Genomic DNA, 23,160 nt, shown 5'->3' on the forward strand with positions numbered 1-23,160 from the left:
CTTGAAACAAATGGTGGCTTAAGGCTAACCGACGTTAGAGATAAATGCAGAGCTCTGTTGATATTTAGGACAGCAAATGTCCTAGCAACGGGTGACGGAAATCCCACAGCAGACGTTGTGAATGTTGCGTCTCCTCCAGATAGCAGGTTTCCAGCTATGGTCGGCCATATTAGTTATAGGTTGTTCCATATTAAAACACATATTATAGACAATAGGTACGTCAGATAAAGGGTAAGGAACTGAACAAGCAAGGAAGTCTATAAAGTGCTGGCAGAAGATAAGTGTGTAAGCAAATTAGCAAAGAACTTCCCCACAATCACTTGGAGTAAAGTTCGGCAAAATATTCGTGTTACAACCTTACTGTCGCATGTATGAGCTACGTTATTCAAATGGTTCTAAGCACTATGGGACCTAACATCTGAAGTCATCAGTCGCATAGACTTAGAACTACTTAAACCATCACACACATCCATGGCCGAGGCACGATTCGAACCTGCAAGCATAGCAGCTGTGTGGTTCCAGGCTGAAGTGCCTAGAACCGCTCGACCACAGTGGCCGGCAGCTACATGGTACTGCGCTTTATACAACACCACAAGCACAAATGAGCGTCCATTCAGGATCGGCTTGTCAAATACTGGACTGTCAGAACACTGATACACTCCTCCACCGTTTTATTTGCAGCGCTGCTAACGAGATATGGAAATGGACACGACATAAACTTGCCATTATGATCTGTACGACTGACAATAATATATGTGCTGGCTTAAGCTGTCACTAGCGCACCAAGTGGCAAACAGGTTGCGAGAAGATCGATAGTAGGCACAAGCAATGCACCTATGAAGATAGAGGCCAAAAACAGACTCGCAGGCGACGCACCGCCAACGGCCTCTCGGCCGCCAGTATTTACACTCCTGGAAATGGAAAAAAGAACACATTGACACCGGTGTGTCAGACCCACCATACTTGCTCCGGACACTGCGAGAGGGCTGTACAAGCAATGATCACACGCACGGCACAGCGGACACACCAGGAACCGCGGTGTTGGCCGTCGAATGGCGCTAGCTGCGCAGCATTTGTGCACCGCCGCCGTCAGTGTCAGCCAGTTTGCCGTGGCATACGGAGCTCCATCGCAGTCTTTAACACTGGTAGCATGCCGCGACAGCGTGGACGTGAACCGTATGTGCAGTTGACGGACTTTGAGCGAGGGCGTATAGTGGGCATGCGGGAGGCGGGGTGGACGTACCGCCGAATTGCTCAACACGTGGGGCGTGAGGTCTCCACAGTACATCGATGTTGTCGCCTGTGGTCGGCGGAAGGTGCACGTGCCCGTCGACCTGAGACCGGACCGCAGCGACGCACGGATGCACGCCAAGACCGTAGGATCCTACGCAGTGCCGTAGGGGACCGCACCGCCACTTCCCAGCAAATTAGGGACACTGTTGCTCCTGGGGTATCGGCGAGGACCATTCGCAACCGTCTCCATGAAGCTGGGCTACGGTCCCGCACACCGTTAGGCCGTCTTCCGCTCACGCCCCAACATCGTGCAGCCCGCCTCCAGTGGTGTCGCGACAGGCGTGAATGGAGGGACGAATGGAGACGTGTCGTCTTCAGCGATGAGAGTCGCTTCTGCCTTGGTGCCAATGATGGTCGTATGCGTGTTTGGGGCCGTGCAGGTGAGCGCCACAATCAGGACTGCATACGACCGAGGCACACAGGGCCAACACCCGGCATCATGGTGTGGGGAGCGATCTCCTACACTGGCCGTACACCACTGGTGATCGTCGAGGGGACACTGAATAGTGCACGGTACATCCAAACCGTCATCGAACCCATCGTTCTACCATTCCTAGACCGGCAAGGGAACTTGCTGTTCCAACAGGACAATGCACGTCCGCATGTATCCCGTGCCACCCAACGTGCTCTAGAAGGTGTAAGTCAACTACCCTGGCCAGCAAGATCTCCGGATCTGTCCCCCATTGAGCATGTTTGGGACTGGATGAAGCGTCGTCTCACGCGGTCTGCACGTCCAGCACGACCGCTGGTCCAACTGAGGCGCCAGGTGGAAATGGCATGGCAAGCCGTTCCACAGGACTACATCCAGCATCTCTACGATCGTCTCCATGGGAGAATAGCAGCCTGCATTGCTGCGAAAGGTGGATATACACTGTACTAGTGCCGACATTGTGCATGCTCTGTTGCCTGTGTCTATGTGCCTGTGGTTCTGTCAGTGTGATCATGTGATGTATCTGACCCCAGGAATGTGTCAATAAAGTTTCCCCTTCCTGGGACAATGAATTCACGGTGTTCTTATTTCAATTTCCAGGAGTGTAGATAGCCGCTGTAGACCAGAGGGCGTGGTCAATCCTGGGCAGTCATCCAGTGAGTCAACGAGTCGAGTCATCAGTCGCAGCCCAAAGGGAATTGCATTCGCAGTTAGGTCAGCCTCTAACTCAGAGTCAGTCAGTACCTTGCGACCAGGGTAGTGTGCATAGCGGGACGTGTACTTCACTCGCAGTGAGGCTAACGTGGACTATTACAGAAGAACTGGTACCACAACACCTGGACTGTCTTAAGTGACTTCTTGTTCTTACGAATAAAGAACCTTGTTAATACAAGCGTGCAGTTTGTGTTATAGAAGAAGATACCGGTCACCAGACAACATTGTCCCCTTGCTTCCCAGGGTACAAGCCTACTGTGACAATGAGTCGACACAAAAACTGGCGACGAGTATAATTCAGCGCAGATTTACTTGGTTTTCTTGTGTTTTTACTTGTAGGGGTGCTCGTATTCAAGTGTTGTTAATCTCTTATTGTATTCTTATATGTATTCCAGGAGGGGAACCGCAGAACTAATCAAATTTCTCTTTTCAGAGGCTTTGATTGCTTTTTTGGTACAACATATTTGTGTAAGCCACGGCTACCCCACCCCCTCTACCCCAGCCCCAGCGCCTCAGCCGCAGACGGCCAATGTGATGGCTCTAACACAAGCTTTTCAGTTTCAGAACCATCAAATGGCTGCTTTGATGACGACAGCACAATAACTTGTGGCTGCACAAGCCACGCCGGCCACACAACAGCAACCGACCGATTGACTGGCACAACAAGTGCCGCTGACCAGCATACCAGCGTTCCGGCACGGAAGAGGAATAGCTCGAATACCTGATACAGTTCCCAGCACATTATCAAGTTCATAGTGTAGAAGGTACTGTATAGCTACAATACTTTCTTCTGATTGAGGGGTCCCCATTGCTCAGGTTAATGCAAAAACTCTTCCCAATTGTATCTCCCTCTAGCACTACAGAAGAAATTTGACTTAATACGAGCATTCTTATCTTAAAAGAAAGATATGTATCCTTAATATTGTATTGTATGTTAACCGGGGGTCTAGAAACGACGGAGGGGCTCCGTCCCCGCCGCAGCCGCAGTGGTCCACAACCCCACAACGACCACCGCAGTCCACTTCACCCCTCCGCCGCCCCACACCGAACCACTCTTTCAGGGTTACTGTGCGGCTCGGCCCCCGGTGGACCCCCCCCCCCCCCCCATTGAACGTCTCACATCAGACGAGTGTGTAATCCCTATGTTTGCGTGGTAGAGTAATGGTGGTGTATGCGTATGTGGAGAACACGTTTGCACAGCGATCGCAGACATAGTGTAGCTGAGGTGGAATAAGGGGAACCAGCCTGCATTCGCCGAGGCAGATGGGAGTCCGCCTAAAAACCATCCACAGACTGGCCGGCTCACCGGACCTCGACACAAGTCTGCCAGGCGGATTTGTGCCGGGGACCAGACACTCCTTCCCAGTCCGGAAGGCATGGGGGTCTAAAGACGCACGGCTAACCGGGTGGGCATCCTCAGCATTCTTTTATATACACATAAGGAATATGTTTAAATTTTCAGGAAGTCTGTTCATTTATGGGTGCATAACTCACTGTAAGTGTACTTAGAACGTGTTTTATTTGTCGAGGAATGTAAGAATGCATTTCAGTTCTCAGGCAACAGAGATACCTGATACCACCATTTCTGTTTGATTGGTGTAGTATCATCTGAGTTTATTTCTCTGTTGAAGACGACATATGATAAAAAAGAAAAAAGTTCTAGCAGAGACCTTTGTCATTATCAGCGCCAACGAAAATGGAAATGTGCACCTCCTGGCGAGTGGCACGCTCCAAGTTAGGAGAAGTGGAATTAGTAAACAAAGAAAGAATAGTCCTTCGCGCATGCCAATTAATTGTACTTGAAAACAAGTGCATTGAAGCCAGGTGTATGTGTGTGTGTGTGTGTGTGTGTGTGTGTGTGTGTGTATAAAGTATGGTATAATGGTTAGCACTCTGAATCCAAAGGAAACAAAAGTTGGTAGAGCACATGCCTGCAAAAGGCAACGGTTCCGATTCGATTATCAGTCCGCCATACAGTTTTAACCTGCCAAGAAGTTTCATATCAGCGTACACTCCGATGCTGTATGAAAATTTCATCTTGGAAACATCCTACAGGCTGTGGTTAAGCCGTAACTCCGCAGTATTCTTTTTTCCACGATGCTAGTCATGCATGTTTCGCAGCAGAGCTTCTATGAACTTTGGAAAGTAGGAAGTGAGGTATCTCCGCAAGCAAAGCTGTGAGAAGGGGTCGTGAGTCGTGCTTGGGTAGCTCAACTCCAAGAAAACAAGACTAGATCCCTCAGCTGCTTCCAAAGAGTGCAGTTTATAAATATGTATGTTCTTAGTAGAAAGTGTTACCGAAACCCACTAACACTGATCGCAAGCTTCTTGTTGCTATATATATATATATTTTTTTTTTTTTGGAGAAAAAATATCTTCAAAACTCCAGTTCAGATAACACTGGCTCGCCATGCAGGCAGGTTAGGTACACTGCTGGCCATTAAAATTGCTACACCAAGAAGAAATCTAGATGATAAACGGGTATTCATTGGACAAATATATTATATTAGAACTGACATGTGATTCCATTTTTACGCAGTTTGGGTGCATAGATCCTGAGAAATCATTATCCAGAACGACCACCTCTGGCCGTAATAATAGCCTCGATACGCCTGGGCATTGAGTCAAACAGAGCTTGGATGGCGTGTACAGGTGCAGCTGCCCATGCAGTTTCAACACGATACCACAGTTCATCAAGAGTAGTGACTGATGTATTGTAACGAGCCAGCTGCTCGGCCACCATTGACCAGACGTTTTCAGTTGGTGAGAGATCTGGAGAATGTGCTGGCCAGGGCAGCAGTCGAACATTTTCTGTATCCAGAAAGGCCCGTACAGGACCTGCAACATGCGGTCGTGCATTATCCTGCTGAAATGTAGTGTTTCGTAGGGATCGAATGAAGGGTAGAGCCACGAGTCGCAACACATCTGAAATGTAACGTCCACTGTTCAAAGTGCCGTCAATGCGAACAAGAGGTGACCGAGACGTCTAACCAATGGAACCCCATACCATCACGCCGGGTGACACGCCAGTATGGCGATGACGAATACACGCTTCCAATGTGCGTTCACCGCGATATCGCCAAACACAGATGCGACCATCATGATGCTGTAAAAGCACCCTGGATTCATCCGAAAATATGATGTTTTGCCATTCGTGCACCCAGGTTCGTCGTTGAGTACACAATCGCAGGCGCTCCTGTCTATGATGCAGCGTCAGGGGTAACCGCAGCTACGGTCTCCGAACCGATAGTCCATGCTGCTGCAAACGTCGTCGAACTGTTCGTGCAGATAGTTGTTGTCTTGCATACGTCCCCATCTGTTGACTCAGGGATCGAGACGTGGCTGCACGATCCGTTACAGCCATACGGATAAGATGCCTGTCATCTCGACTGCTAGTGATACGTGGCCGTTGGGATCCAGCACGGAGTTCCGTATTACCCTCCCGAACCCACCGATTCTATATTCTGCTAACAGTCATTGTATCTCGACCAACGCGAGCAGCAATGTCGCGATACGATAAACCGCAATCGCGATAGGCTACAATCCGTTCTTTATCAAAGTGGGAAACGTGATGGTACGCATTTCTCCTCCTTACACGAGGCATCACAACCACGTTTCACCTGGCAAAGCCGGTCTACTGCTGTTTGTGTATGAGAAATCTGTTGGAAAGTTTCCTCATGTCAGCACGTTGTAGGTGTCGCCACCGGCGCCAACCTTGTGTGAATGCTCTGAAAAGCTAATCATTTGCATAACACAGCATCTTCTTCCTGTCGGTTAAATTTCGCGTCTGTAGCACGTCGTCTTCGTGGTGTAGCAATTTTAATGGCCAGTAGTGTATAAGGATGTACGCACTCAGCGTCTTGCGGTCTTCATACATAGAACATCCAAAATAATCGTCAGCAACCAGACTGGGATGTACGAGAGACTATTCACCTCCTTAATACCTCAGGATGTGACGCCGCCAATCAACGTTGGGCACACCAACCAAAGGCTGGGATACGTCAGCGTCTACTTCAGGGAAACCAACTGCCGGCACCTGTCACCTCATCGTTTTAGTATATCTACACTTTGCTTTGAACTGACAAAGAGACAACAACGAAATCCGATCGAAAAGAAAAACCCGGGTAAAACACGGAAACGTATATAGGCGAACATCACCAACCCCGTTCTTGTCTACATCTACATCTACGTCCATACTCCGCAAGCCACCTGACGGTGTGTGGCGGAGGGTACCTTCAGTACCTCTATCGGTTCTCCCTTCTATTCCAGTCTCGTGTCGGTCATAGGTGCTGTATGGTATGACATTGTAACTAAAAAGATCTCCACAGGCGAAGAGATGCATCAAATTAAACTACGCCCTACACCATACTGTAACCAATGTCACTTCATAGATACAATGGCTCACACCTTCGTTTGTGGAGAGAACATCGTGATATGGAACTGGACGAGGGAAAAGTTATCGATTATTAACAGAACGACAGAGAATGCGATCACTGTGAACGATGTGTTACACCCGGACTAGCACTTGTTCCCTGCCGCGAAGAACAATAGTTATACCTGGCCCTCGGAAAACGTGCCTACTACATTGTCACCCAACAGCATGCACTCCTCAAAGCATTCATTTTGTATGTTCAGGAGCAACATCGTAATTTGGAAAAACATCCTAAGTATAAACAGTTGTTCCAAAACTTTTTTATTTGCGTTTTACCTCAAAACTGAGAGTCATTCCACATCGTACAGGGTGTCCGAAAAGTCTTTCCCTGATTACAAAAATTGATAACTCAGGCTAGAAGTAAGATAGACATATGAAACTGGTGTCTAATTGTTTACAAACTATCAAAGTTTTTTTCACACATCAGTAAACTTCCACATGAGCACCCTTGGTAGCACGTAGCACATCTAGGCGATATTTAATTTCCGTATGAATGCTCTCAAAAGCTGATCATTTGCATATCACAGCATCATTAGCCAACATCACTGGAGGGATCGATTCGACGACTGTGGTTATCCGTTGCCGCAGGGTTTCAAGATCTGGTACACGTGTTCGGTAGACCTCGTCCTTGACATAACCCCATAAAAAGAAGTCTAATGGGGTTAACCCCATAAAAAGAAGTCCAATGGGTATATGTCAGGAGAGCGTGGAGGCCAAACCATTGGCCCATCACGACTAATCCATCGCCCAGGAAAGGTCATATCGAGATAGGCACGGACGTCCAAACCCCGATGAGGCGATGCACCGTCTTGCTGAAACAAGGCATCGGGATGATACTGAAGCAGCTGAGGAACAGCATACAGTTGCAACATGTCCAGATACACTGCAAATGTGATGGTAGCCTCAGCGAAGAAGAATGGCCCGATAATTCGATCGTGCAATAGCGCGCACCAAACATTCACCTTTGGACTGCCTCTGGTGCACTCCGTGACGTCGCCAGGGGGTTGTGAACCCCAAATGCGCACATTCTGGCGATTCACTACTCCACTGACAAAAAACGTTGCTTCGTCGGAAAAGGCAATTGGTCTGAGATAACCATCATCGTCCTGAATATGTGATAGCATATCGACCGCAAAGTCATATCGACGTGTACTGTCATTGGGCAACAAGGCCTGAACGATTTGCACTTTGTATGCACGAAACTATAAACGTTTGTGTAAAATGTCACGGAGAGAGCTTTTTGGCATCTGTAATTCACGTGAGGCCCTGCGCACCGATTTCTTCGGACTTCGCAGAAAAGACTGCCTTACAGCTTCCACCCTGTCTGCTGAGGTTCTTCGTCGACCACACCTCGGAAGGTCAGCAGCCGATCCTGTGTTCTTGAACCTCTCGTACCAGGCTTTAATGCTCTTGACATCAGGTGGATTCCTTCCAAATGTTGTCTGGAAGTGTCTCTGCACTGTGGTTGGTGATCGTGTCTCATGGTACCACAGGACACACTGTGCCTTCTCCTTATTGGTTAACATGGCTTCTTGGGCACTGCACCTCATCCACTACTTACGTACTGCGAACCTAAAACAGAAAAAAACTTTGATAGTTGTAAACAATCCGACACACGTTTCATATTTGTATCTTGCTTCTAGCCTCAGTTATCAATTTATGCAATCAGGGAAAGTCTTTTCGGACACCCTATATTACATCTTACACATAGCTGACGAGCGCAAGCACAACAAAGTCACATGTACACACGCCAGTCGAGAAAACTGTAAATAGTCAAACGAGAAATGTTATGTAATTTGTTGGAGAAATCTTTTTTTTCTTTTTTTTCTTTATTTCAAACTGACGCTTACATATTGCTGCAAAGTAAATTTCATTTCCAAATGGTGAGAAGCTACCACCACAGGAGAAGCAACTTTCCTTCCGTTTCTTTAAGTTTATTTGTTGTGAATAACATTCATCCACAACATTCATTTGGATATTAAGAGAAGAAACCCATTACATGAACGCGATACCCTCCTCATATTCTGATGCGCCCAAGCTGGGAGAAAGGATCTGTCAGAGCGTGACGCTGAGAGTTCAGAGAAGATAAACAGAGAAATCCAAACTCGGGAAACCAGAGTGTGGATACATACCTGCCACGAAATGGAAAACCAAGAAACTACCCTTCGAGAAGACCAACTTGAAGCAGTCACTGAGCTGGGATTTCTCGTGCAGCGGAGGCGGGCGTAGACGGCTGCGGCTACACTTCACGCGGATACAACATTCACCTGTCCGCCACCGGTAGCTGAGTGGTACACCGGCACGGTAGCTCAGCGTGTTCGGTCAGAGCTACCCTCTGTAGTAAAAAAAAAAAAAAAAAACAAAAAACTGAGTGAACGGATCAACGAACAACCTGAACAGATGTCATGAGAAGTCCGCCCCGAACGTATACAACGAACAAAACAGAACAAAATGGGATCAACAAAGGAAAAAAAAAAATGGTCAGCGCGACACAATGTCAATCCTAAGGGCCCGGCTTCGATTCCCGGCTGGGTCGGTGATTTTCTCCGTTCAGGGACTGGGTGTTGTGTTGTCCCAATTATAATAATTTCACCCCCATCGATGCGCAAGTCGCCGAAGTGGCGTCAACTCGAAAGACTTGCACCCGGTGAACGGTCTATTCGACGGGAGGCTCCAGTCACACGACATTTATTTAACACCCACCTGATCGACGGCTGTCCTCGGTAAGAAGAAACCTGAAGCTGTACGTCTCCTGCAGGGATTGCGATCTTACAATGAAATAATGAAATGAATACTGAATGTCATGTACGTCTTTAAAAGTGTAGTCACTCTGCTGTTGGCCACTCTTGAAGTACTTTCACTTTCAGGGGAGTTGGAACGCCCTATCCCGATAATGTTAAATTTATTGACTTGGTTCCCCTGTGTTTAAGGAACTACTGTATCCATTGACATGAAGCTTTTACAGGGCGTTAAACTGTATGTTCTGTGTCTACTGATCTACAATAATTGCATTTCAGCAACTGCTTTCGCAAATACAATTTTTTAATTACATGGTTAGAATTTTGTGTACTTTTTTGTACGTTATCCTAAATAATTTTAATTATACATAACATTATGTTCTTCTTTTAGTTCAGTGGACTCAGGATATGTATCTCATTACTCCCTGAAAATTTGAATACTCTACTCGAAGTGGTATCTGAGATTTGGGGAAAATGCAACAGAAAACGTAAATTTTCAGGAACGGCTTCTAAAGTTTCAAAAGACTGTAGCTCAATATATGCTTGATTTTTTATTTTTAGTTACTCAGAAGCATCCTACATCATACTGTATATCATCCTCTTGATCTTTTTCTAAGTTTTTTCTTCTTTCTGGACTCTTCAGTGGCCAACTGTGCTGCATACTCTGCTTTATCAATGCGAGCCTTGTCCGTCCGTTCAAGTTCTCTGGTACAGTTTGCTCCAGGATTAATTCCCATATGCTGTAGCACTTTCACCCTACCAATGTTGCCATCGTTAAAAGCAATAACAGCATCTCTGACCCCCATGTTAGTGTCTTCATTCCAACAAAAACATTTTTTGGTAAGCGAGTCCATGTAAGATTATTGAACGACTCACTGGGATTTTGAGTCTGACAATGCAGACACTTCTTCAGCAATTCAGGATTTGCTAGGTCTCTGTAAATAGGTTTTATGATATCCATGACTGCTGTTGGGATGGAATGTTTACGGCTCTATGAACTTTTTAAGTACTGGGCATTGCGGTAATTGCACCATGAATTAGGTCCTGGAGGGTTTTTCATCAGTTGACAGTCTGTGAAAGACGGTAGCACATACTGCCTGATTCATTTACAACAAATCCTCAGTATTATTTCTGATGGTCATCCCATAATATTGCTGTAGTTCGTCAATCATTTTGTCTGTTAGCCTGTTTCTTATGGTTTTACGATCAGAAAGGTTCATGTCTCTCAAACTTTGTTTCAACTTCCTCAACCTGGTGCCCATCCTGTTCTGGACATTGCAACCTTCTATATAAAAAATTTGCGATTTTATTAAATCTTGAAGTAATGCATGTAAAAATTTTAACATTTTCAACCAGTGTAGATTATATTTCAAAAAATAAAATAAAAGACTTCCCATGTGAGTATATATATATATATAATTTTATTCGGAAAATTGCAAATTTTATAATGAGATAAAAATCCGACAATGCGAAAAAAATTTTTTCCTTTCTAACTCCCCTTCTTAATGGTCAAGCTCTGTGATATCGTTGGTGAAAAAAAAAAAAATTCCCGCAGAAGGTAAAGGTCCCGAGTTTGATTCTCGGTCTGCCACGTAATTTTAGTCTGCCAGGAAGTATCATACCCATGCACGCTCCGCCGCAAAGTGAAAATTTCGTTCTGGAATGTGATTTATTTATTTTTATGTTATTTTACACTTGTGGTTCATCAGGACCAAACTGAGGAGCAAATCTCCGTGGTTATGGAACGGGTCAGTACATGAAATTAACATCAGAAACGTAAATAACAGTTAACGTTTACACGAAGCGTATGCAACTGACAAACTGATGAGTAAAAACTGACATAATCAACAATATAACACATGAATTCCCGTCACACTAGAAGGAGTGAGCTATGACAAAATTCTTCATGGTAGCTTATTGAAAATGAATGCACTATAATACTGCACGCCTTTCTTCACAAAGAGGAAAGGAGGTGTGAGTAAAATGCAGGCTGGATTTCTGCCTAGTATTAACTGAGGGAAAGCTGCTACTTCTAGAGAGTAAGCTCAAGTTGTTAACAGCGAACGAAATTAAAGAAAACGTATACTGAGAGGCCTGTGTCAGAATTCCAAGACTCTTGAACAAGGGCCGAGAAGAGGTTCGCGAAGGTATATCACATTTTGCTCGAACTCCCCATTTCTGAACCAAAAATTGAGAATGGAAAGATTTATCCAAGAGTATAATACGATATGCATAAGCGAATGAAACTAAACAAAGTAGACTAATTCCCGTGTTGGTCTATCACTTAGCTCAGATACTGTTCTAATGGTGGTAAATATAGCAGCATTAAGTTTTTGAACAAGATCTTGAAAAGAATTCCATGACAGTTTACCAACTATCCGAATATCTAGGGATTTGGACTGTTCAAATTCATAAATCGTATGCTCATCCTGTATAATCAAAATAGCAATTGTAGTTGAATTCTGTGTTGGAAACAGTGAAATCTGGGTCTTATTGTGATTTATCAACAATTTTCTTTCTACAAGCCACGAACTGTACTGTTTGGTACTTTGCCTATGCTGCACTCGATATCCTTCACTACCGAGTTAACAGAAATGTTTCAGAATCACCTGTCATATTAAAAAGTATAACATTTATACATATAAGAAGCGGGAACGGTCCCATCACTGACACCTGAGCCCCCTCCCCCCCAACCGTCTCTCAGTCAGGCTCCACGTCTTAGCCGTTCTCATTGCTGTGGATGTATGACCTTCCGCTGTATATTCTGAGTGGAGCCAGTTACGTGTTACTGGTCTTATTCCAACTTCTCCAGTAATATTTTCTGACCAACACAATCGAGCACCTTAGTTAAATCAAAGAAAACAGCTAGTGTCCACGAGTTTTTGTTTAATCCAAGTGACTCACAGAGAAAAAAAAGAATACATTATTTTCAGTTATTAAACCACTTCTAAACCCAAGCTGATCTTTTGACAGCAAATTATGTGAAGTGAAATGATTAATTATCGTTATGTATACAGATTTTTCCACAACTTTAGCTAACACCAATGGTATAGGATTACGTCTGAAACTGTCTACGTTATCCCTTTCTCCTTTTTTATATACCGGTCTCACTACTGAGTACTTTAATCGTTCAAGAAACTGACCATTCCTAAAGGAAAAGCTCTAAATGTGGCTAAGTACTGTGTTAATATGTGCAGCACAGTGCTTTAGTATTCTCCACGTAACCCATCATATCCATGAGAGCCCTAAGTCTCCAACGATTTAATTATTCACTCAGCCTCCCCCTTGTCAGTATCACGGAAGTATATTTCAGAGGATAGTCTTGGAAAGCCATTTTCTGAGAGAGTTATGTGATTCTCCTCGGAAACTAAGGTATTATTTAACTCACCTGCTTTATTGAGAAAGTGATTGTGAAATATTGTAGCTAAATCTGACTTATCAGTAACGGAATCTGTATTAAATACTGATTTTATGTCATTGGCCTTGTGCTGCCGACCAGACACTTCCTTCCATACTGACCGTATGGTTTTAATTTTATCCTGGGAATTAACTATTCTATTAGCATATCACATGCTTTTTGCCTTCCCAATAACATTTTTAAGTTCTTTACAGTACTGTTTGTAGCGGGCTACTGCAATTCTATTGTGACTATTTCTAACGTTATATAATTCCCACTGTGTTCTACAAGATATCCTTATCCCACTAATCAGCTACCTCGAATGCCTGTTAGTGCTAGTATCCAGTATAGAGTGCTCTAATGGAAAGCAACTTTCAAACACCATGAGAAATATGTTGAGGAAAGTATTATATTTACTTGTCGGCGATGTTATCAGCTCTCTAAACGTCCTGCCACTTTTGTTCTTTAATGAAGTTAGAAAAAGTCTCTGTTGCCGCTGGATTAACTTTTCTAAATGCTTTGCGATTATATTTAACATTTGTGTATGCACAAACATTATCTGTGTTTGTGCTACCGTACCCTGCACTCTGGTCAGAAAGAACATAATCAACGTCAGATGACACGAATTTAACAGATCTTTCAACATTGTTTTTATTGCACAGTCACATGTAAAATTAATGTTAAAGTCACCACATAAACTAATTTTTGGTACTTTCTATAAAGTGAGCCGAGAACCCTCTCTAGCTTGAACGGAAATTTCCTGAAATCCTAATTAGGGGACCTATAAATAATTAAAGTTTAACGTTAAGTTTCAATAAATTCAGCTACTCCTGCACAACAGTCGAAGACCTATACAGTGCAGTGCTTTGCTACGTCAGTAGGTTAAAATGGAATATCGTTTTTCATGTACATAGCCACTCCCCCCCCCCCCCCCAAAAGAGCTCCTTCAAAAACAGACGGGTAACCTGTATGGTGGTAAAGGTAGCCTCTGAAATGTCACATAGCCGGCCATTGTGGCAGAGCGGTTCTAGGCGCTTCAGTCCGGAACCGCGCTGCTGCTACGGTCGCAGGTTCGAATCCTGCCTCGGGCATGGATCAGTGTGCTGTCCTTAGGTTAGTCAGGTTTAAGTAGTTCTAAGTCTAGGGCACTGATGACTTCAGATGTCAAGTCCCATAGAGCTCAGAGCCAATTGTAGTGCCCTGATATACCAACAAAGTCTGAGTCAACATTTATAAGCAGCTCACTCACTATGTTTACATGAGGCTCTCAAATCCGGATTTCGTAGACCGATTTCACAATTCCGTTTCAGGCTGGTCATATAAACACTTCAAAATTTAGTTTTCAGAGGAGAAAACAAGTGTGATGGGCAGAGTATGTGCTCATCACAGGTAAACACCACAGCTCGAGCCTTGTTCGGTCCAGGTGCCTGCGCATTGCTTTCTGGCAGTGGTACACATAACATACACTGCACACTATGGGGGTCAGGCCTAGATTCACAAAAGTCGTATATAGCAGCGTGATGAGCTCCTTTGTTCGTGCAGTCTTGATTTTACAAGCAGTGCCATCCGGGCAAAACACATTTCAAAAGAACTGTGTTTTTTTCCGACGGTTCACCTTCTGATAATGCTGTGCAGCGGGAGGTCACTAACAGACGGAGATTTCTGTGTTCCTTGAAAAGCGACTTAGCTGCATTGTATTCAGGAATTCTTTTTCCTTTGGGAACTGTTGGGCCAAATTTTCGTCGCCGGTTAACAGGTGAGCACACTCCTGTCTATAAAGTTTTAAGAGAGCTCCTCTCTGGTTAATCTCAACGAAACAGTAGAGAAGGGGAAATCGGGACGCCAGTTTCCGCGAAATGTGAACGTGGACAGTAGCGTATTGGCTGAGGTGGAAAACTTAGGTGAAGAGTTGGAATTGTGTAAGAACTGAGCAATTGGTACTGAAACGATTGGTTAACATTGTAAAACCTTTTGCTATGCGGGGAGATAGTTGTGTTCTTAAAAAAATACATTGGTTGCATTTAGCAGAGCCTTTTCCATTGGCATGATGCAATTGCGCAGACTAGTAGAGTGGAAGGAGAAGTCTGTAGAGAATACGTTCTACGGCAAAAGACAAACGACGCACCACAAAGGAATTACCTGAATGGGACGGAAATCGGTAGACACGATGTACAGTCGTACTCAAAAGTATCCGAACGACCTGAATTGCATTTCGCCCGATTCGCATACAACCCTCATAACGCAGTCGTTTGTCTATTGAAAATGGTTCGAACAAATCACCACTAGAAAACACTGCTCTGTATCGCAGTAACTCAAGATGTAAAGTAATACCACGATATTACAAATATCAGGGAACACCTTATCACAGGTAAGACTGTCCTTAAGGCTTGTAAGTTCACATTTATTACAATAAATGACATACCTGAAATGTTACCACTCTCATTAATACGTCAGATAGGTAATGCACGTAGTAAGTTCGTCGTATTCATGATTTCCTCTTAAAAGAAACATACCGTACTTATTATTTAACACAAAATGACATTAAAAATTTACGTTTTTCTTGAGCTGCTAGTTGAGAATATGTATCAACTTCAAATGACAAGACGAACCGTCTCGTTATGCATATGGATTCAAACCCAGGTCATGCAGACTAAGCAAAGATTTCGTGACTGACGGAAACTAACAATCATTCCTGACTAGGCATACAGAGAGTGATATACCTCGATTTTAGGTAACATCAGTTAGGGAATACCAACTTTAAATTACATAACGTAAACATTTTTAACGGACGCGAATTCCTACCCAGCATCTATTGTCCATGTTAACGAACTACGAGACATGTTAAATATTGCTTCTTCACAAGTAACTTACTTGAAATGCCGTGAGGTAAAGCTTTGTGTTGGACAGGGATTCGAACCCAGAACCTAATCGGATTGTTACCGGAGCACAATCAACTGTGACATATCGGATTTTCTCGGCAGTAGCAAGATGTTTTAACTGAAATGGAGAGACGAAACATTAATTTTTTCCTTCCCAGAACACCAACCCGGCACCTATCGCTGTTGTATTCTAGAGAAAACTAACGTTAAATATGGGTTTGTTACACCAGCAGCGACATGTCAGCATGTTTGAACTAGAAATAATATGACGAAGAGTTCAGTGCTGACTGGTAATCGAACCCCACACATATCGTTGTTGACTACACACAAAGAGACGTCAGCTACCGAATTTTTCTCCACCAGCAGCTCGGAATAACATCCTTGAATTTACAGTGATCTCGCAAATAGTTCTGTGTCTCAACTGGGAGTCAAAAACGTCAGGTATCGTTAGTATTGACAACGAATGAAAATACGTTAAAAATCAAAATTATTATCCACCAGCAGATAGGTGTTCTCATGCTAGGGGTTGATAACACATAATGAAAACTTTAGTGCCGGGCCGGGATTGGAACCCATTCACGCCCAATGTGTGGAGATGTTGAGGAATCTGCAGTTTTGAACAAACAACAAATTGTAGTCGAGCTGTATTGTCACGAAGGGATCAAATTCCGCGTTAAGGGCGGTTTGAGTTGCATTCCCAGTTCAGAACCAGTTTTATCGACATACTGAAGCTCAAATTAAAGATGGAATAAGTGTCCTGTGACCCTACATAGCGTTTGTTTCGTCACTAGAAATAAATAACTACTATAAGGAAGGTTACTAATGATAGAGTTTCTACATGTCGCCACTCCTGACTTTATTGTGGTTTAACCTAATGTCTACTTGGTAGAGAAGGAATATCATTTTTAATGTGAATTTCAGACCACAATGCCATTATACCTTCTTCACCTGGCGTAGCCAGAAGAGAATAGAATCTGCCTCTCCCTATCAAAAAACATTGGCAGAAGTTGGAATCGAACCGAGACCAACATCATATGAAACTATCATCAGTCCAACAGACAACCAAACCCTCTGCTCTACGACTCATTTCTGTATCATAACACCGTTGCGGCACACAAGATGAGAATTCTGACACACAGGCTCCCTGTAGTGGTTTGCAGGATGTTCAGTACATTCATTTACTTGGTTGACCGAATCGCCATGAACTAGCTGCCTTGGCTACCCAGTGCATACATTCGACTATTTTGAAATCACCGAAATAAAATAACGTAACTGCCACCTACACAGAACTGCCAACAGTGTAGGATGCAGAAATTTAAATAGGAAGTGTTCCTTTCCACTTGAGCTACTCTATTGCGCTATCTGTTTGTTGAAAACGCCGTGCAGTGCAAAATAAAAGCTGTAACTGTCTGTGTCTCAGAAGTCTACATCCGGCCATACGCATTGTCTCACAACACTGTGGAATGCGGAAGTTCTTGAGGTGCTGTAGCTACAGTTCAGCTGGTAGTGTAACGGTAAGTGTACTGCACTGTCGACGAAACGTCGCGAGTTCAAATACATTTTTAAAAACGCAATTCTGCTGTCTGATGAAGTTATCAATCTAATGGAACTTTGAACATAATTTCCTTCACTCAACCCAAAATAGTCGCATGTGGAAAAAGAGCCAGCTACTGCGACATTTTTTTCTTTTCAGGTTTAATAGACGGCCAGGCAGCAGATGCATCTCGAAACTTTTGTATTATGTATGGGGAGAGCACATCGTGCCAAAATACGTCAGAAAAGTATTCTCTACATTAGCTGTCGTGTGGTAGTGGCATATTATTATTCTTCAAACCTTGTTTGATAGCATTAACTCAGAACAAGATTTTACCATGGATGTAATCAATAAATTTCATGTGCATTGTCAGACTGTTATGGATAACATCAGACAATTCGCGTACATCGTTGATGATTAATTTCTCTCTCATGTTTACTATTTTTCAAACAACACTAAAACAAACATTACGAAAATTGTGCACTGTATTATAAGAAATGAAATAAAACTATCCACGATAACGTTACAACGAAAGTCTGTTTTAATAAAGGTGAGTATCTGTACACAAGCGTGCCTCTATCGAACCGAATTAGTAAAATGCTACTCACTTAGATTTAGACTGGGTCTGTGTTTAATTGGTATGCTGTGTCATACTCAAGAGGTATGCAAATGTAGCATTTCATAAATAAAGTTATGTATTCCTAGAAACCCAAAATCTGCTTCTCAGCAATGGAAAGAGGCATTACCAGTTGTGCATCAATGTAGATTTTCACCATTGCACTATGAACCGAAAGTATTTTCTTGCGTTTTCTTTATCGATGTTTGATCTGACTGCTTGTAGCTCTTTCACAGAAGGGATAAAAACGTCAGATCTAGCGAGACTGGAACCGCGAACCAGAACAGTCACTTTTTACATGTCTGCATATTACCACAGAGCTAGCGAATAAGTATGTATCCACGATTCCTACACTTCTGGAAATGGAAAAAAGAACACATTGACACCGGTGTGCCAGACCCACCATACTTGCTCCGGACACTGCGAGAGGGCTGTACAAGCAATGATCACACGCACGGCACAGCGGACACACCAGGAACCGCGGTGTTGGCCGTCGAATGGCGCTAGCTGCGCAGCATTTGTGCACCGCCGCCGTCAGTGTCAGCCAGTTTGCCGTGGCATACGGAGCTCCATCGCAGTCTTTAACACTGGTAGCATGCCGCGACAGCGTGGACGTGAACCGTATGTGCAGTTGACGGACTTTGAGCGAGGGCGTATAGTGGGCATGCGGGAGGCCGGGTGGACGTACCGCCGAATTGCTCAACACGTGGGGCGTGAGGTCTCCACAGTACATCGATGTTGTCGCCAGTGGTCGGCGGAAGGTGCACGTGCCCGTCGACCTGGGACCGGACCGCATCGACGCACGGATGCACGCCAAGACCGTAGGATCCTACGCAGTGCCGTAGGGGACCGCACCGCCACTTCCCAGCAAATTAGGGACACTGTTGCTCCTGGGGTATCGGCGAGGACCATTCGCAACCGTCTCCATGAAGCTGGGCTACGGTCCCGCACACCGTTAGGCCGTTTTCCGCTCACGCCCCAACATCGTGCAGCCCGCCTCCAGTGGTGTCGCGACAGGCGTGAATGGAGGGACGAATGGAGACGTGTCGTCTTCAGCGATGAGAGTCGCTTCTGCCTTGGTGCCAATGATGGTCGTATGCGTGTTTGGCGCCGTGCAGGTGAGCGCCACAATCAGGACTGCATACGACCGAGGCACACAGGGCCAACACCCGGCCTCATGGTGTGGGGAGCGATCTCCTACACTGGCCGTACACCACTGGTGATCGTCGAGGGGACACTGAATAGTGCACGGTACATCCAAACCGTCATCGAACCCATCGTTCTACCATTCCTAGACCGGCAAGGGAACTTGCTGTTCCAACAGGACAATGCACCTCCGCATGTATCCCGTGCCACCCAACGTGCTCTAGAAGGTGTAAGTCAACTACCTTGGCCAGCAAGATCTCCGGATCTGTCCCCCATTGAGCATGTTTGGGACTGGATGAAGCGTCGTCTCACGCGGTCTGCACGTCCAGCACGAACGCTGGTCCAACTGAGGCGGCGCCAGGTGGAAATGGCATGGCAAGCCGTTCCACAGGACTACATCCAGCATGTCTACGATCGTCTCCATGGGATAATAGTAGCCTGCATTGCTGCGAATGATGGATATACACTATACTAGTGCCGACATTGTGCATGGTCTGTTGTCTGTGTCTATGTGCCTGTGGTTCTGTCAGTGTGATCATGTGATGTATCTGACCCCAGGAATGTGTCAATAAAGTTTCCCCTTCCTGGGACAATGAATTCACGGTGTTCTTATTTCAATTTCCAGGAGTGTATTACGAGGCCAATAGTGACTAGAACTCGTGAATCGCTATTTTAAGGACAAGATTAGTTGCGATTTCCTGGGCTGAAAACGGTAAATTTACAATCTTTTGTTACACCTCAAGCGATAACAACTCAGATTGTTCGATGGAACTGACAGGAAAAATCAAGTGAACTTTGAGGCTTAATTCCATGCACACCAGGAAGTAACTCGTCGATCACAGATTGCCAAATATACCTTGCCTTGTTGCCAAATCTCAGTTGCAGAACCAGCAGGAAGAAGACGAACCGATGTGTTCCTACAGAGAGCTGGGAAGTGACCATAGCTGGCATCTCAAAGACGCGGCTGGCACGGCCTGGAATACGTAATGCGTCTGATTCACATTTCTGTAACTAGGTTTAGGGACTGCAGCGTAGTTACTAATAATACTCAGAAACGATTGTGAACCAAGCATCATAAATCAGTAACTCTCATGGTTGTTTTTATATTTCTTTCGTAAGTGTACTCAAAACTAAGAAACTCATTCATGGACGTTTTCGTGCCTGGCCGATAGTCGAGCACAACATTTGCTTGTTTTGAGGTCCATACATTAATTAATGGAGAAGTGAACGCTGTTCAAAAGTGATATTTAAAATGAAATGATAATTAGATGGACACCCTAGCTGCAAACAGGCGTTGATGCACTTCATTGGGGACATGCTGAAAATGTGTGCCCCAACCGGGACTCGAACCCGGGCTCTCCTGCTTACATGGCAGACGCTCTATCCATCTTTTTTTTTTTATCTCTAAAAGAAGGGCCCGATTTGTATCGGTTCCGCTCCGAAAACTAAGGGAGAAGGCAAAATTAAAGAATCCAACAGCACGCAGACTTCCTAGTTAGTCAGCGAGCCGTGTACTAAGCACGCAAAAACGCTGCTTAACTTCGGTGAACGGCCGAGAACCCGTGTGGTCAGCGTGGCACAGAAGTCGGCGAGAACGTTTCCAGACGCGCGGACATCTTAGTCCTTGTACAGATCACTTGAGATTTGCCTGGCAGTCTCTCGCGCTGCCTTTTAGGGAAGCAATATGGAATAGCCCTTGGTGGGACCTAACCCACAGCCTTCCCGTTATTAGCGTGACACACTAACTTAACAGCTTACTGCCCACGCAATACGGCCGCTTCAGAACTCCAGTACCTGAGCCACCGTTTCATCTATCTTTATTAAGGCTCTACGATTCATTTAAACACGTGTTGCTGTTGAGGTTTTCTCGCTGTCGCTTGGAACGCAGAGCCACAACACAACGACAACGGAAACGTCCGTGAGAAGAGCTAAACCTCGACACAGGAAAAGTATGTTCCGCTATTTCTTTTCGACCGCTCGGGCTGTCACTGTCGTCTCTAGTAAAATCTGCATGGCGTGTTTCTGCGTAATTTACTTCTTGTGTAAGATCAAGAGAGTATGTTGGTTTCAGAATGTTTAAAATGCGTTGTCAGATGTGGGGTTCGAACCCACGCTCCCTTACGGGAACCAGAGCTTCAATCTGGCGCCTTAGACTTTTTTTTTTTTTTTTTTTTTTTTTTTTTGCGGGCCTCCTTCCTTCCCTACAGCCCGTCCTTCCGCTCGCCATTTGTGCCTTCTTCGGCTAGCTTCTGTGCTATGTTTGTTCCGTAAGAGATAGTTGACCAACGAAGTCAATGTGTACAAGTGAACAAAATCCCTTCTTTTGGGGTTGTGGAAAGAAAATAGGTCCGCTACATTCTTCCATCATCGTGCGGGAGCGATTTTTATAGGAGAGCCAGGCGTACTTCAGCCTGCTGGCGTCTCATGTTTGCGTCAGCAACCTATTAGTGCTGCTACACGAGGGCAAAGGGTAAACGAAATAGCTACCTTGTTGGCGTGAAAAGAATGAGAAACTTAATAGATAATTTCATAAAAAAAGAAAAAAAGTAATCCTGATATTGTACAAAATATCGTTTAATCGTTCTTCAGCTCTGTCGGTAGGACAAAGTTCGGTTCAAGAAATTTGCGTAATTTTCTTTGTATTTCTTTTGTCGTTCGAGCTTTTGATGTTCTGTCATCAGGTACATCCAATAGTCTGCTGCACTCTTCGTCATAGCCGTTGAGATGTAATGGACTGTCAGTCCTTTGAGCCAGTTGGCTGACCTTCTTTTAGTGTTAGGATATGGCACGTCATCTGGCAGAAGGACGTGTGTCGGTGTAATGGTGTTAGGTGACGTGCGGAGCACATGTGCTAGTTTTTGCCTGAAAAGATTCCACACGTCTTTCACATCGTCACAGACGAAACGATGTTCTTCAGTGTCGATGACATTGCAGCTGGGACAGTTTGGTGTGTGTGCCAGACGTATCGCGTGCAGTTTAGAGTCGTTGGGGATTTTTCTATTGACTGCGAGGTACCACGTAGATCGCACATTGGATGGTAGATGGGGGTCAGATATGTTTTCCCATATGTTTTTCCAGTTATAATGTCGAAACTTGTTTTCTATTCGATTGCGCAATTTTCCTTCCAGCAACGTGTTGTAAACCTCCTTAACCTGATATATGTCCTTCTCCGGTATTCTATGGCGTACATAGCTGTATTCCACAAGAAAATGTTTATAGTGGTACAGCTCGTGGGAGATGTGATGCACATCGATAGGTGGATCTCTGCTGACTGGGGTGACTTCACGTAAGAGGTGAGCCAATAAGGTCCGCGGTGATCGTTGCCACTGTCTATAAGTTTTGCTAACGTACAGCGCTTGCGCTTTAAGGTAGATGTCTGTTAGATGTAGCCCTCCATTGCGTGTCGGTAGCGTCAAGGTATCATACGAAACCTTAAATATCTGACCTCTGCTGACAAAATAACCAAGCGCTGCTTGCATTTGGTGTGCTATGGTCGTGGCAGAGGCAGCACTTGAGCAACATAGTTTACTTTGCAGGTTATATAGGTATTGGCTAGTTGCATTTTTTGTATTGCATTTAAATTACGCAAGCTGTGTTGTTTTATGCTTGCTCGTAATGTGGCAAGTAATTTTCTATAATTGAGAGCGGCTGTGCGGCGGATATTATTCGTATATTCTATTCCGAGGCATTTTATTTTTTCCACAGTGTTGATACGTCCAGCGGCTCTGATCTCTATGCCCCTACCAAGATTCATAATACCAGATTTATTGCGGTTGAGTTTAGCTCCTGACGCCAGTTCGTAGGTCGCCACAACTTCGAGTACTGTTGCCACCTCGCTTTCGTCAGTCACAAGTACCCCTACATCGTCCGCGTAGGCTTGACATATGATCTTCTGTCCGTGTATATGTAGTCCACGGAGTTGCCGAGTCAGGGATACTAAGAGAGGTTCGAGCGCAATCGCGCAAAGCGTCGTGGACATGG

This window comes from Schistocerca cancellata, chromosome 3 (assembly GCF_023864275.1).
Source record: "Schistocerca cancellata isolate TAMUIC-IGC-003103 chromosome 3, iqSchCanc2.1, whole genome shotgun sequence".
NCBI lineage: Eukaryota > Metazoa > Arthropoda > Insecta > Orthoptera > Acrididae > Schistocerca > Schistocerca cancellata.